Raw genomic sequence first — 12,524 nt, forward strand, 5'->3', positions numbered from 1 at the left:
GGCAGCTTCTCAGGTTCCTCTGCTGGGTTTGCTTCCCTTTCTGGACATCTGCATGTTGGTGGGCTAATTGAGTTCAGACCTAGGATTTCTTTTCAACTAACATTTCTCTTGGTCATTTCATGTGCTGCTGCAAATGGCATCTGTATTGTGAGGTTTGGCAAAATAATCTGCAACCCTAACATTTTCTTGAATTTCAAACTAATATATTCAACTGCTTGTCTGACATCTTTTTGGCATCTTATACTCACTTCTCACTTCCAACCTGACTTACAAAATTGTATTCTTAACTTCCCCCAACCCAAACTAACCTTTTGCATTTCACTAAATGGTGCCCCATTTATGCAGCTGGTCCTTCTCACTCAACTTGAATATTCCGCCAAGTCTGACTGACTATATCTCAAATACTAACTACACTTTGACATTTGCTACTCCTCTTGTTTAAGACACCGTTGTGATTCACCTACAGGACATCTACAAAAGGTCTCTAACTGATCCCTTCCCCACCTTTATTCTTTGTTCCAGCAACACCCTGGGGCTGGTCCCAAGCCCCAGTCACTTCTCTACTGGATGATCCTTATGAAAAGTCTATCAGAGGCAATCGCTCCCCTGCTCAAAACTACATCACCAGGTCTCTGGCTAACTACTATCTTTTAAATTCCATCTGCTGCCACTACCATTTGTCCTTTAGTTCACACACTCTTCTGGTGATTTCTACAAGGAGCCAATATCATTTTTATCTTAAAGCTTTTGGACTTAACTTCTGCCTGGACCACTTTTCCCTCAGACACTTGCATTAAGATCTCTGATCAGATATCACTTCCTGGGCCCTGCGGCGTGGCCTAGTGGCTGAAGTCCTCATCTTGAACACACCCCGGGATCCCATATGAGCACCGGTTCTAATCCCGGCAGCTCCACTTCCCATCCAGCTCCCTGCTTGTGGCCTGGGAAAGCAGTTGCGGACAGCCCAATGCTTTGGGACCCTGCACCCACGTGGGAGACCTGGAGGAAGTTCCTGGCTCCTGGCTTCGGATCTGCACAGCATCAGCCATTGTGCTCACTTGGGGAGTGAATCATTGGACGGAAGACCTTCCTCTCTGTGTATCTGACTTTGTAATAACAATAAATAAATCTTCAAAAAAATATATCACTTCCTCAAAGGTACCTTCCCAACCAATCCCTCTATCTAAAACAACGCCACACCTCTGCACTTCCCCTGCCATCTTATCATATCCTCTTGCTGCTTTTCTTTCATAGCATCTGTCACTACCTTTTTCTTAATCATTTCCTTTTCTTTATTCATTGCCTATTCCCAACACTTGGCTTCACATGATCAGGACTTTAAAAATTTTTTAAAGGGACAGAGGGGTGGGGACAGTGAGGGAGAGAGGGAAACTGAGAGAGAAGGTTCCTATGTGCCCATTCACAATGCACATGGCTATAAAACCCAGGCAGGGCGGAAGCTGAAGCAGGGAGATTGGAACTCAATCTGTCTCCCACTTGGGTGAGCAGGAACCCGATCCCGTAAGCCACCATGGTTGCTGCTGTCGTGGCTGCAGCTGGAGTGAGGGGCCACAAGCAGGAGTGGAACCCAGGTGCTCTGACATGGGATGCAGCCATCTTCAGGAACCATGAGGTCAAACACCTGACCAGTTCAAGGACTCTGAGATCCACTGCTCTCTCTAGAAGCCTCATTTTTGACTCATGAAAGATGCAATATATTTGTTGGTTGAAATGAAAGATTTACATTATGCTTATTTCATGTTACTTTTCTTGAAAAACACATTTCAAATAATCAAAAACCTGAAAAACAGAATACTTTGCATATAATTTGAAGGAGAAACAAATCCTTAGTCTGAAGAATACCTGTTATTTTAAAAAAGCACAAATCATGAAAACACCTAGTTCCATTATTAAAACATATATGTGGAAATCTATTACCACACTTGTTTGCTATTATGTTCCTTCTAAATTATTTCTCAGGTAGACTTACAGAGAAAAGGGAGAGACAAAGAGATCTTCCATCTACTGGTTATGCCCCAAATGGCTGCAATGGCTAAGGCTGGATCAAAATCAGGAATTTCATCACGGTCTAACATGTGGGTGGTAGGGAACCATGTGCTTTTCTGAGGCAGGTTAGCAGGATTGAAAGTGGAGATGCTGGGACTTGAACCAGTGCACATGTGGAATACAAGGATTAAAGTCAATGGTCTAACTTGCTATGCTACAGTGCCAGGCTCATTAGCTTGCTTTTCTAATAATGATTCTCAAATAAAAACTGGAAAACTATTCAACATACAATTTTCTTCCAACTGTTTCACTTCATGTAAAGGTACAGTTGCTCTTACTAGACAAAAACAACTTGATGCAGAAGCAGAAAAGGAAGGGAGGAGGATACAGGAGCCCAGCACTTGGAAGAACAGCACGAGTGACTTTTCATCTGCTAATGCCTTTGGCCGCACAATGATTACCAGTTGGTTTGGGTAGTTAAAATACACAGAATACCTGTAGCTTTATAAGCCAGATCAATCAGGGACAGATTTTGGTATGACCACAATAGCTGAAGACTAGTGAGAAAATTACAGAAAGGCGAGAAGTAGAGGAAGTCTTTAGTTTTGTGAATTTATACACACATCTCTGAACTACACATATGTAGACTCATTCCAAGCAACCAGGCCAAGGTTAAAATAACTGAGCTGATATTTCTGAGTCTGTAGTTTGAGTTCAATCAAGTTAACTGTCCAGTAAAACAAAACAAACATCAACACTCATGGAGGCGGGGAAGTTTCACTGAGGAATAAAATGGAAAGAGCCTCTACATGCCATTCACAGGGTACAGAACACAACCCAGAACCACTACACACACGAGCAACTGACTGACACTCAGGAGGGATGGAAGCCGACTCAGCTGCTACAATTAACACACAAAGACTTTAAAGCAGCTATGCAACTATGCTGAGGGCTGTAAGGGCAAATATGTATGCATTCTCAGCAAAGTAACAGAATCTATATAAACAACCAAATAGAAATTCAGATACTGCAAACTAAAGTATCTGGAATAATAAAAAAAAAAACTACAAAAACACCCGAGGTACTGCTGTTACGGCATAGTGGGCAAAGATATACTGTCTATCATGCCAACATCCCATGTATGGGGCTGGTTTGAGTCCAGCTGTTCCTCTTCTGATCTAGGTCCCCACTAATGCCCTTGGGAAGGCAGCAGAATATAGCCCAAGATGCGGGTTCCTGAACCCATGTGGAAAACCTAGATAAATCCCCTGGTACTTTCTCCCTCTCTCTCATAACTTTGACTTAAAAAAAAAAAAATGAAATGTGCTTAAAATCAATCTCATTAAAATCTAGGGGCTTATTTAAGAGTAAGGGAAACTGCCCAATATAATAGAAAAAAGAAATCATGTATGTATGAAGAATGGCTGTATTATGGAGAAAAGAGCAAAGAAACCTGTAAGAAGGACAGTTAGGAAGCTACTACTATGGTCGAGCTGGGATGCTAACAGTCACACTACAGGGATGCAATGGAGACTGGGGAGAGAGCTGTGGAAAACTCACTGAATATTCAGCAAGTGAAATATTATGGAACTGGATGATGAACTAGACACTGAGAGGATGGGAAATAAATGTCAGTGTTGATTTCTGATTTGGTCCCACCTATGAACTAGGGAATGATGAAAAGAATAAAATGTACAAATCAGAGGATCATAGATCTGGTTTTGAACATGTAGAGTTCAGGGTGCCTTTAAAACATTCCAAAGCAGGCACCGCTCAGGGAGCTGAGACATGCAAACTGTGGAGCTCAGAGGAGAAATTCAAGATGTAGATAAAAATCTTAAAGTCATTTCCAGAGCTGGCAATAATGTTAGTATAGATGAGATAATACTACTAATGATATAATTTCAGAACATACAAAGAAACAAATTCTTGGTTAATTATGGCTAACACATTAATACATCCATTTTTTCCCATAAGGGTCAACATTCCTTCCACCCCCAAAATAGAAGTAGTATGTTTAAACACTGACTTTCAACTATCTTAATTTCTTGTTCAGAAAACTATTCTATACAGTAAACTTAAGTTCAAATAACACACCTAAACAGTTCAAAAAGCAGTGCTACAAAGCTCTATCAAGGAGACCAACAGTTTCCCTGACTCACGCCTTTACTTGGTTTCTACTCGGTACAGGTGACCCGTGTTAACACTCAGCTGCTTCTCTGTGTTCCTACAGAAGCATAAAAGGGGGTCAGGTGTTCAGCTGGACAGTTGAGCTGCTATGGATGTTGTCACCCCATGTAGGAGTGTCTGGATTTCAGACTTGGTTCCATTTTCTACTCATGTGAATCCCAGGAGGCAGCAGCTGATGTCTTAAGTGGTTGGGTCCCTCTCTACCATGCGGAAGATATGGACTCAATTCCCAGCCTCTTGATTCCACTTGGCTCAAGTGATTCAGTAGATGGAAGATCTTTTAAACAAAAAAGGGATGAAAAAAAAAATTAAAATTCCACCTTAAAAAAAAATTGTTGCTTGAATTTTCTTTTTTAAAAACTATGTATTTTTTTATTACAGAAATTAAAGAGCTATAATTCAGTCTCAACACACCCATCCACTCACAATTTTCAACCTATTTTTCTGCTCAGTTGCTTCCCAACTTTTGCTTAAGCAATATTCTGTATTTACCCCGGGAAGTGCTTTTAATTTAGTTATTTCAGTTATAATGAGACAGGGACTGCAGCTCCAATATTCTTTCCCAAACTAGCAATTCAAGAAGAAAACTATGTTTTTTTTTTTTTAAGGTTTATTTTTATTTTTATTACAAAGTCAGATATACTGAGAGGAGGAGAGACAGAGAGGAAGTGGAGCTGCCGGGATTAGGACCATCGGCCATATGGGATCAAAGCGAGGACCTTAGCCGCTGGGCCACGCTGCCAAGCCCGAAAACTATATTTTTTATCAGTAAATTGTACAATGTTAAACAAATTCCAGTTGACTTTCCATCAACTCCAACAAAAGGGAAAAGCTCTCAAAATTCTAACCCTGGGAGAAACAGGAAAAAGGGAAGGACCAGGTGGAGGGAGAGACACTACTTACATGGGGCTCATCACTTTACAGTAAATAAGCTATGCAAGAAGACCTTAAAACCAAACAAGCAACCAAAACAATCACTTCAATAGTAAGGAAAAGTTTGAGTGAAGCTGAATGCTCTTGACAATTCTCCCCTTCCCAAGGACCCCACATAATACTTCCAGAAAATAGGCAATTACTATATTATTTAATATGCCAAAGCCTAAGCAAACTCCAATTATCTAAATTCTTTGGAGGTTCTCATCTTCTGATATGCATGCAAGAGCAAACAAAACTCCCATGTATCAAAGTAATTTATCTGTAAAAATTGGCACTCAATGTTTAAATAAAAAATTAGGGAATGGAATACAGTAGGCTACAGAACTGAATTTATTATAGGTTTTTATGATCATTTGGCAAACTTGTATATGTTCTCCTACTATATTAACTACAGAAGAATGTTTACACTGTTATCTCAATAGACACTCCTAAGCACCATTTAGGAAAATCCATTCTTGTTTTGGTGACGAAAAAAAGTCTTCTGTTCTGATATCAAGATGTACTGAGCTAATTCAGACTCACTTTTGTTACAAACAACTAAAACTACTGAAAAACTAGATCTGCTTCAATACATAGCAGAACTTATAAGAAAAAACTGCCTGATGTCAGAAACTTGAAAGCCAGATAGCCACAGCACAAGTCAAAATGCTGTGTTGATACCAGGGACAGGAGGAGGAGCTAGGACAGGGGTAGAGTTACTACAGCTGGACACACTGGCACCAGGCTTTAAATACCATCAGCAGGCCAACTTTATGGCCATATAAGAGATATTTTATTTAAATGAGATGGTTTTATAAAGCCCAGATTCTGGAATATTCTTTTTGTTGCTGTCAAAGCAATATTGCCTCAATCCACTGTTATACAGAAGACAAAGACCACTGAAATCCTAAGAGCCATGGATGAGAAGGGAAAGCTGCCCTTAGAAATTAAAATCACAGGATGGTGCTGTGCTGTGTAGTAACAGCCTAAGCCTCTACATGTGTTGCCAGCATCCCAAATGGACATCAGTTTGTGTCCTGGCTGCTTCACTTCTGATCTAGTTTCTTATTAACAGCCTGGGAAAAATAGTGGAAGATGGCTCAGGACTTTGAATCCTGCACCCAGGGAAACCTGGAAGGAGTGCCTGGCTCCTGGCTCTGAACTGGCCCAGTGGATGGAAGGCCTATTTCACTGTATCTCTTTCTCTCCCTGTAACTCTGCTTTTCAAATACAAACAAATAAATCTCAAAAAAAATTGAAAGTCATATGCACCATATACATATACATGTGTGCAATCAAAATTTAAACTATAGGTGTACAGAAGATACTCCAAAAGAAAGTAAGATTTAAAAAAGGTTTTTGGCTGGTGATACATGGGATTCCTGACAGAAACTAATGCAGAACTACTATGAAAGAGTATTTTAACCCTGGCACCAAGTGATTCCTAGATGAAAAACAAGATCATGCTGAAGATTAACTCATGATAAACCAAATTCAAAACCACAAAGAAATAATTCTCCATGAGTAAGAATGAGGAATATCAAGTGGATGATTAGAATCTAAGAATGCAAGACTACAGGATAACCTGCAGGAAGCTGTGAGACAGAAATATTTAAAATGATTGCAAAGATAAAAGAAGGAAAAGAAACCACAAAGATAAGATATAAAGTAAAAATGCAGATTTGAAAAAGGATCACTGAGGACTTCTAGAAAGTGAAATACCATCACTGCAATGCACAAACCAAGAGCAAAGGGACTGGACAAACAAGATGTGAGAACCAGCAGAGTTATGAGAACAACCAGAAAGCAGAGGGCTTACTTCAGGCAGAGAGATCCATGCAAACTAAACCCACCAGTGAGAAGGAAAACATGATCTGACAGAGGACTTCCAGGAGGAAAGATGAAGGAGATGAAGGAGACGCAACATCCAGAGAGACAGTGGCTGAAAATACGGGCACATTGAAGATGTGAGTTAAGTGACAGGGGAAAAAGAAAACAGAATGCAAAATATACTGCAGGAAGATGGAAACTGCTCCCAACACAGTCTATCTCTAGGACAACCATGGAGGAATGAGCCACACATTACAAAAGCTCAATGAGGAGGAGGGTTAACTCACTCAAGCAAATGCCAGAAGATAACAGAACACACACTTATGCATCTCTGAGTTTATCTAACTTACTGAGCAGAATCTGATTGTGCAATTTCACATCTAGAAATTTATTTACAGAAATAGGTGATCATGCAAAGACATAAATAAAAGGTGATTATTAGAATACCACTTACAATACCAAAATTTAAAAGCAATTTCAATAGCAGTCATGGTATTTTCACATGAGGGACTATGTAGCAGTGCTGTGGAGTACAAGATTCTTCTGAATGTACTCACATGGATGGACTTTCCCTAACAAAGTTCAAAGGGGGGAAAAGTGTTAACTAAAGAAGCACAAAGTGCTAACAAACAATGAGTAATGTAATCCCACTTGTTTTTGGTAGAGTTTTTTACTTTATACATACCAGGATTGTGTGAAATCTTACACTAAGAACATTCTACTTTCAAAAAGCACAAACAGATCATGTGCATTTTTAGGCACTAATGTTACAAACATTAAACATTGGTGGATGAAATAGTCAAGGTATCTGTAATACTAAACACACACACACTATGTGGTCCCCTAAAATGACAGGTATATGGTAAATTACTACAGGAAATTCTATGAAAAAACCAAAGTCTATTTCTAACAAATCAGCTATCGAGGAGATTTTAATATTGAATTCATTTCAGACTCAAAACATAAGGTCTAATAGCTCCCAAACCACCTAAACTCCTTATTCCAATAGGGAATACTTCATTCAGGGTCTGATATCAAGGTCTTATTAAGGCTTCTTACGGCTTTTTTTTCCCTTTAGATACACCCTCACTTGCTACAGTCTGAGTGTTTATGTTTCCTGCAAATACCTGAAACCCTACCCCAAAGTGTGATGGTACCAGCAAGTGGGGCCTGTGGGAGGTGATCCCCTGTGAAGGTCAAAGCCTCATCTATGCAGTTAGGGCCCCAGAAAGAGGCCTTAGAGTGCTTCTCTGCCCAGCCCACCACACAAAGACGCAGCTAGGAGGCACCCAACACGAACGAGAAAGCAAACACTGGATGTGCTGCACCCTGAGCTTAGAATGGTGAGAAATCAACTTCTTGGGAACAGGCTATGCAGCTTCAGGAGCCTGAACAGACTCAACCCTGCATCTTATTTCTGTGGCTCTTGTTTTCACTGTTGTTCTGATAACCCATATTTGGATGTATACAAAAAGCTGAGTCTTGATTTTGGTAGACCCTCAATTTTAGTCACAGTGGCATTCATATTAATTTATTTAAGATTTATTCATTTATTTGAAAGAATTACAAAGAGAAAGGAAAAGAGATCTTCCATCTGCTGATTTGCTTCCCAAATGACCCCAGTGGCCTGGATTGAGCAAGGCCGAATCAGGAACCCGGAGCCAGAAGCTTCATTTGGGTATCCAGTGTGGGTACAGAGGCCAAAACACATATTGGCACCAAGTTGTATTGGAAATGGAGCAGCTGGAACTTGAAACGTGGCTCCCACGTACTGCTGGCGATGCTTTGCCTGCTTTTACCACCTGCTTTTATCGGTGGTGTTCTGATAGCCTACTTCAATGGGGCCAGACTTACTAAGCTTTCCATCAATGCCTGCTGATGCCAGTCTCCAACTAAGGTGGAACTAGAATTATCACAGACATGAAAGGCTATCATGATAAAACTCAGAGGTGTGTGAATTCACTAGTTCTAAGAAATCCATTTGAAAACTCAAAATGTCATCAATTACTTCTGCAAGTGTATTCCCAAGGGCTGTTTTTATATGTTACTAAAAACAATTCTTTAGCAGCAATAAGCTTGAGAATGCTGTTGCGTAATGTTAAGGGAAGTGTCTTTACTGTTGGACTGTAATATGAACTCTGAGTTTGGGATTCCAGAGGCAGATGCTCTATTTTCCACTAGGAGAAATGCTACCATACAAACAAGGTAACCAAAAGGCAGTGACAGCTTTCTGTATTAGCAGCAGCTTATTCTTTGGAAATAATTCCATTTAACAATATTTACATGAGAAAGTTCCAGTTCACTGTAAAATATCCTAAAACTTAAACCCTAGAAAGAATTAAAATGCTGAAGTTTCAGACAGCTAATTTGCGCATCGTTATCCATTATTATCTGACTATCACATAGACATTACAATTTTAAAAACTTCAGGAAAATGAAAGGAAATAGTCCTACATTTTTTGTCAGAACCAGAGAACATATTATCATCAAGTAGATCACTATTTTCACTGAGGGAAATTAAAATTAGAAGCAAAACAAACAAAAGCGCATTGGTATAATGGCAGTGAAATTATGGAAACATTTCAATGTGCAAGATGAAAATATGAATGGGTTTTCATATTTCTTTTTTTTTTTTAAGAGAAGTATCTGCGTCCCTCCCTGGTCATGCTGTAACACCTGCAGAGGTAATAAAATAAAAAGGGCTTATTAAAATGAAATCAGTTAAAAACAAATCTTTTCCATGAGTGGCTAGAAATTTCTATGTAATTGGATGCAAAGATATAATTGCTGGAAGAGAAAATTGCTCCTCTACATTACACAAATGTGTTCTGCAACTTACATTAGGAATTGGGCAAACACCCGGTATGACAAACTCAAACAGAACACATTAAATCAACTAAAAATAAGTATAAACTATAAAATTAAGTCTTTTCTTAACCAAGTCAACTTCCAAATTATTTTGTTATGATGGAAATATTATAAAAAGTAGATGGTGGGGGCCTGTGTTGTGGCATAGCCAGTTAAGCTGCAACCATTGTGATACTGGCATGTTCTATGGCACGCTGGTTCGAGTCCCAGCTGTTGCACTTCTGATCCTGTTCCCTGCTAATGCATCTGGGAAAGCAGCAGAGGATGGCCCAAATGCATGGTCCCTGTTACCCAGGTTGGAGACTCAGATGAGGCTTCTGACTCCTGGCTTCAAACCATCCTAACTCTGGCCACTGGGATCATCTGGAGAGTGAACTAGTGGATGCAGGATCTCTCTGTGCCTCTCATTCTCTCTCTGTAACTCCATTTTCCAATGAAATAAATAAAATATTAAAAAAATAACTAGGATTGACTTTATAAAAGTTATTAGAATTAAAGATTTTAAATTTAAGTTTTAAAATTACTACTTTAATTTTAATTTTAAAAATGAATAGTGGCCTGGCAAGATGGCTCAATTGGTTAATCCTCCCCTTGCAAGCACTGGGATCCCTTATGGGTGTCGATTTATGTCCTGGCTGCTCTACTTCCCGTCCAGCTCCTTCCTGATGGTCTGGGAAAGCAGTGAAATATGGGCCAAAGCCTTGGAACCCTGTACCAGTGTGGGAGAAGTTTCTGACACCTGACTTCTGACTGGCTTAGCTCTGGTCATTGTGCCCATTTGGGGACTGAACCAGTAGATGGACGGTCTTCCTCTCTGTAAATCTGCTTTTCCACTAAAAATAAAAAAAAAAATCTTTAAAATGCGTTTATTTTTATTTATTTATTTATAATGCAATTCCAAAAGTTCTGGGACTTCCCTTTCCCCTTCTGAAATTCCCTCCCCGTACCGATTTCCCCCACATTATGATAACACTACAGTCCTTCATAAGCAGTCATCCATCTGTCACTCTGCTGTTGAAGTGTATCCCGACACTGCAGGTACAGACAACGGCAGAGTCCAGCATCCTAACGTCAAGATACATTTAACAGTTTCATTGGGAGTCCATCTTTGATTTGAAAGTAGATATGCATACTGTATTGTATCCTCACATCTAGATATGATAGTGTCTATTACACAGTTAACATACATTCCCTTAAATGAAAAGCCATAAAATAAAAATCAACAATAGGAATAAAGTTAATAACGTTACAACACCATGAAGCTGGATAACATGCTATAGAATGAACTATGTGTCACTGAAGAAATGAAACATAAAGTAAAAAAACCAAAAAACAAACTATGTTTGACCTATGAGTCACTGAAGAATTTAAAAAGAGAAAATAAACTATTTTGAAAAAATGAAAAATAAAAACAAAAATATCAAACCCCAGAAGTTGCAGCAAAAACAGTATTGAAGGGCTATTGATCTTATATTTTTCATGTGGGTTGCCTTATATCACAGAGAACATATGGCAGAACCTCATTCTTTTTTAATGGCCAAGTAGTATTTCATGGAGAAGGCGTACCAGTTTATCTACTCCTCTTTTGACAGGCATCTGGGTTGTTTCCATGTCTTTGCTATTATAGATTGTGCTGCTGTAAATATAGGATTATAGATCCCTTTCTCATATACACAACTCATTTCCTTTTAATATATCCCCAGCAGTGGGATAGCAGTGGGATATGGCAGGTCAATTTTCAGTTCTCTTAGCCCTCTTCATACTGATTTTCGTAGTGGATGTATTAGCCTATACTTCCACCAACAGTGAAGGAGGGTACTTTTCTCCCCACATCCACACCAGCAGGTGTTGGTAGAGTTCTTAATATAGGCCAATTTCACTAGAGTTAGGTGGAACCTCAATGTGGTTTTCACTGGTATTTCCCTGATGGCTAGGGAGCCTAAGCACGTTTTCGTATGTCTACTAGTCATCTGAATTTGTTCTTTTGAAAAATGTCTGTTCATTTCCTTTGCCCATTTCTTCACAGGGTTGTTTGTTATGCTGTCACTGGGCTTCTGAAGCTCTTTATAAATCCTGGATATTACTCCCCTTTCGGTTGTGTAATGTGCAAACCTTTTCTCCCATTCTTTTGGTTGCTTCTTTACTTTATTGATCATTTTCTTTAAGCTTTGTAGTTTGATGTAGTCACATTTGTTTATTTTGGCTTTGACTACCTGTGCTTTTGGCCTTTTCCAAGAAATCTTTCCCCATTCCTATATTTTGGAGAATGTAAGTAAATCTTTTTTTTTTTTAAGATTTATTTTATTTTTATTACAAAGTCAGATGTACTGAGAGGAGGAGAGATAGAGAGGAAGTGGAGCTGCCGGGATTAGAACCAGCGGCCATATGGGATCAAGGCGAGGACCTTAGCCACTAGGCCATGCTACCGAGCCCAAAGTAAGTAAATCTTTTTTATAGAACAAATTTTCCCAAAGAGTCAACTTCCTAAAAGGAGAACTTAAACAGTTTTCTACTTTAGTCATCTGTGTTTCAAAAATTTTCTGATGAAAGATGTTAACAGTTAAAAATAGGTAATCTGGGCTTGGTGCAGTGGTGTAGTGGCTAAAGTCCTCGCCTTGCATCCATCAGGATCCCATATGGGAACAGGTATGTGTCCCAGCTGCTCCATTTCCCATCCAGCTCCCTATTTGTGGCCTGGGAAAGCAGTCAAGGAA

General features: G+C 39.4%; 1 protein-coding gene across 3 annotated transcripts in view; it reads right to left on the reverse strand.

Moving 5' to 3' along the window:
• Window positions 1-12,524, reverse strand: part of TAB2 (TGF-beta activated kinase 1 (MAP3K7) binding protein 2) — a 94,418-nt gene that overhangs the window by 41,693 nt on the left and 40,201 nt on the right. Inside the window, exon 1 of one of the 3 annotated variants that reach the window (XM_058666220.1) lies at window positions 4,178-4,474. The exons of the other annotated variants lie outside the window; for them this stretch is intronic. The gene's annotated coding sequence lies outside the window, so the exon portion shown is untranslated. Of the gene's footprint in view, window positions 1-4,177; window positions 4,475-12,524 lie in introns of those variants that run through there. 3 annotated transcript variants of the gene reach the window in all.

The sequence above is a fragment of the Ochotona princeps genome, chromosome 1 (assembly GCF_030435755.1).
Source record: "Ochotona princeps isolate mOchPri1 chromosome 1, mOchPri1.hap1, whole genome shotgun sequence".
Lineage (NCBI taxonomy): Eukaryota > Metazoa > Chordata > Mammalia > Lagomorpha > Ochotonidae > Ochotona > Ochotona princeps.